The sequence below is a fragment of the Microcebus murinus genome, chromosome 19 (assembly GCF_040939455.1).
Source record: "Microcebus murinus isolate Inina chromosome 19, M.murinus_Inina_mat1.0, whole genome shotgun sequence".
NCBI lineage: Eukaryota > Metazoa > Chordata > Mammalia > Primates > Cheirogaleidae > Microcebus > Microcebus murinus.
Genome location: NC_134122.1, coordinates 16,871,769 through 16,876,511, shown reverse-complemented (window position 1 = coordinate 16,876,511; position 4,743 = coordinate 16,871,769).

The following is a 4,743-nucleotide window of genomic DNA, read 5'->3' as shown; positions in this document are numbered from 1 at the left end:
CGCCGCAGCCACTGGCTCTTGTGGGCGGGCCTGGGCCCCGCCCCCTAGAGCCCCGCCTCCTCAGGCCCCGCCCCCACCTGCCCAGGTGTAGTCCCCGGGCCGCGGAGCACCTGAAGCAGCGCGGAGGGGACCGCGACTCCGCAGCGCCACCTGCCGTCCTGAGGCCACCCTGCACCCTGCTTTCCCGCGGAGTCTCTGCGGCACCTCGCAGCGCCTCCTGCCGCCCTGTTACCGCCCCGCGCCTTCCACTCTGCACCAGGTGACAGGCGCCCTCCTCCCCCAGCACCGGGAAGCTCCCCCGCAGCCTCTCGCCATCTGGACTGTCTCCGCGCCTGCAGCGTGAGGGCAGGGACTGTTCAGCTGGACCAGTTATCCTTTGCTCTTTTCAGCTGCCTTTTCATAAGGACCCACGCAGGTAAGCACAAGAAATGAGTTTAAATTGAACTATTCCATTAAAGTGAGATCATTTCGCTTCTCTGCTTAAACCTATTCAATGGCTTCTTACTTTATTCAGAGTAAAAGCCAAAGTCTTTATAATCATCTATCAGGCCCTACATCATCCAATCCCTGCCACTACCACTCTGCCTTCATCTCCTCCTACTCTCACTCTGGCTCATTCTGCTTCATCCTCACTGGCCTCTGTGTTGGTCCTTGAATATGATGACTGTGATGGGAATTAGCCTTGGAAAAGTCACTTGGTTTCAAGCAACAGAAACAGACTCAAATTAGCTTAAGCAAAACCGAAAAATTATTCAGTGGATGCAAACCAGGGTCTTTAATAGAATCCAAAGAAACACCATGATGAGGGGTGGTGGCATGCTAGAAGACCATCCTGATTTAAGCCCTAGTTCTCTGGATAATATTTCTGTGTATAGTCTTAGCTTGGGCCAATAGCATCAATTGTTGAGATGTTAGAGAAATGTAAATCTGGTTTCACTGATTTTCTGTGACCTTTTCTTTCCACCAAAGTGTGTACATATGCTTCCAACAAAGGTTAACACTATTTTCCTAGTGTAAGAAATATTATTTTTTCAAGCAGATTCCTTAAGGTTTGTGAGACATGCACAGATTACCCATGGTATTGGGGGTTCACTGAAACTATAACTTCCTAGCCATGCTGGAGGGTTTTCATGCCCTATACCCAACCTCTTTGGCCCTTGCCAATTCCACATTTTATCATACCTCATCTGAAACACTCTGCTTCTAGTTCTTGAGGATTGTGTATATTGCAACTATCAAAACCAAAAAACCCTGAACTAGCTTAAGTTTAATGGAACAAATTAGCTTATATACGGGGGCGTTTGGCTTCAGGCCATGTTAAATTTGAATTCAAAAGATATCACCAGGACCTGGTTCTTTGCTTTTGAGTCTTGGCTGTACTTTCTCAGTCTTCACATCATTCTCTGTCCAGTTAGTCACAAGATGGATGCACTGGTCCAGCTCCTACATGTACATAAGTCTGAGTCCATGTACATAAGTCTGGTGGCTCAAGCATAGACTGTAAGATTCATTCTGAACGTCCTAATTGGGCTTTATTTGCCTTGCTTAAGGCATGTTTCAACTTCTAATTGAACACCATGATTAGAAAAATGGAATGAATTGATTGGCTTAGGTTTGGATTACGTACTGGGTAGAATCAGCTTCACCCAAAACATATAGACTGAGAATGGGGAAAGGGTGGTTCTCCCAAAGCAAAATCATTGTAAATTCTGGGTTGCAAACCATTTAGTCTTATACCATTTCCCTACTTTTGCCTTCTTTGGCACCTGCAAATAATAATTGTCTCAATAAAAAAAAATTCTTCTTTTGGCTTTGCTGATGCATTGCTTTCTCTAAAATTTATTTATACTCCTTGAAACTTTTAGAACTTTCTCTGTAGATTTTCTAGGTTTTAAAAGATCAGTGCTGTGGTTTAGGGTCTTCAGATGCTAGTCACAAGAAATGGCAGGAGACCTTAAATCTTCTAGAGAGTCAGAGGAGATCTAAAGTGGATCTTCAAGTGGATTAGAAGGCTTGTTTAAAATGATACTAAGCCTTAGGCCCTAGTGGCACAGAATTGGCTAAGTGCAGGAACCCAATGGGAATAAGTAAGCTTGCTCCCAAGTTTGGATCTTTCCAAGATTTCTGCAGCTCTAGAAGGATGTCTCTCAGTTCTTGTGCATGTTATCTTGCTCCACCAAGATGGGATCAAGGTTCTGTCTTCATGCATGCTTATTCATCTAGTGTTTTGGGGCAACATACTGTCCTTGATCACTGGGGAGCAGGGACAAGGATCTTTAGATTCTCTTTTGTGAATTTCATGATCTTTCTGATGCTGCTTCTATTGAAGGAAGCTGACTTTAGATGATCAGCACCGTGGACAGCAGCCATAGCTACAATCATGGCTTCTTCTTTCATGCAGGAGGTCTCTAATGGGGCATTAAACTCCCATAAAATGCCATTCAAAATTTTAGGATGAATATAGTGAGAAGAATGAAGGTATACAAGTGACATCCTCCAGCCAGCTTATTCAGTCTATATGGATGAGAAATATCACAGTTAAGCTCCCTTTAAAACTAGAAATGTACATTGAATTCTTGCTATTAGGGGTGGTTATGTTCTATACAGTTGCCATGAACAATGAATTAGTGAATACTAAGCCATTGCTCCTGAGAAAAGTACATAGTTAGGTTCCCAAGAGCCTCTGGTCACAACATTTCCATCACCCAATCAATACATAACTTCGTTGTATGTGTGTTTCTACTTAAAGTCGCTTTATTTAATGTAGGGTTGATTCGATAACATTGAAGTCATAGCCAACAACATCATAACTCATGAATAAAGCTAATCTAGCACACATTTTGTCAGTAAGGCATAACACAGTTTTCTTGTGCTTAGGAATACTAGCACTTCAGCACTGTGCTTGGGGAGCCATTGTAAACAGCCAACTTACCAACAAAAGCACAAAAAATGTGAAAACTGTGGCACTAATGAGACTGCCAAAAAGAACATTTGTTTCCAGCATACAAGCTGAAAAAAGAAGGCAGAGTGTTGCCTTATTTGACCTCAGCTGGGAACAAACACATTGAGAAACTCAAATTTTCTGCTGCTCTGCACATGTCTGTAACAGAATGCAAGTATTGATTTTAGGGTTACTGATAAATTTTAGTGAGTAGGTAAATTTGTGAGTTTGCAAATTTGAAATCACCAAATAATGAGAGTTGACTCTATTTTTTATTTTTCTTTAAACCACTGTGGGTTGATTCCTCATCTTTTACACTTTCCCCCAGCCCTCAGTAAACACAGATACCCAGAAGTTATGGAAGCCAAAAGTCCTTACAATGGCCCATGAGGCCCTACATGATTTCATTTATTCTTCCTTTTCTTGTATCTGAGGATGGACAATTAGGACAATTAGGCTATTGACTTGAGATTTTTCATCTCTTTAAATGTAGGTGTTTACAACTATTAATTTCCCTCTAATAACTGCTTAAGCTACATCCAATAATTTTTATATGTTGTGTCATTTTCACTTATCTCAAAGTATTTTCTAATTTCCTTTATGGTTTCTTCTTTGAGACAATGGTTATTTGTTTCATTTCCACACATCTGTGAATTTCCCAAATTTCTTTCTGTTTGCTGATTTCTAATTCCACTCAGTTGTGGTCAGGATACAGATATTGTATGATTTCAATCCTTTTAAGTTTCTTTGGACTTGTTTCATGGTCTGTGATATAGCCTATCCTGGAGCCCTACATGATTTAGTACCACTAAACCAGTTACCACTCTAACCTCATATACTACTATTCGCCCCTCATTTACTCTCCTCCAGCCACTCTGGCCTCCTTGCTGTTTCTCAGACACACCCAGGCATCTCAGGCCCTTTGCACCTGGCTCCCCTCTGCCTGGAATGCTCTTCCTCCTAATTTTTGCCTAGCTCTTTATTCCACCTCCCTCAGATCTCTGCCTGAAAGCCATTTTCTGGCAAACCTTCCATAACATGACCACTCTATCTAAAATTTCACTCCCAACACAAATTTTCTGTTCATTTTTTCTGCTTTATATTCTCCATAGCACCAATTTTCATCTGACACACTGTACAGATTACTTATTTGTAGTCTGTCTTTACCTATTAGAATGCAAGCTCCTAGAAAGCAGGTACCTTTGTATTCTGTTCACTGCTCTATCTCTAGTGTAAAGATCAGTGCCTGGCACACAATAGGAGCTCAATATATATATATTAGAAGTAAATGAGTGAGTAAAATAATAGAGTCAGTTCTAGTTTGGGTTACGGTTGGCTCCCCTATCTCTAGAAGGCTTTGCCCAAGGAGAAAGAGTTTGTCTCAGACAATGAAAATGCAGGATGGAGGGATGAATAAGCCAGTCAGACAGTTATAGTGTAGTTTGTTATTCCCCGAGGGCTAGAACTTGAGTATACATGATACACACAAGGCCAGCTTCATGGGAATGTGACTTGTGCAGTTGCCCAAGGGCTTATGCTTGGAAGGTTCTTGTGTTTGGTTTAATGCTTTTGCTGTCTCGAAATTTTTAGTAATTTTTGAACAAGGGACTCTGCATTTTCATTTTCTCTGGGTCCTACAAATTATGTAGCTAATTCTAGATATTCAGAGTCCTTGGATTTAAGAACATTGATAAAGGTGGGGAATTTCTAGAGCAAACATTGATAGACTCCAGCTGGACTTGGAGTTTTTCTAACAGAGAAAAAGCCGGTAGTCAGATTGAGAATATTGGTTAGAAAATTCA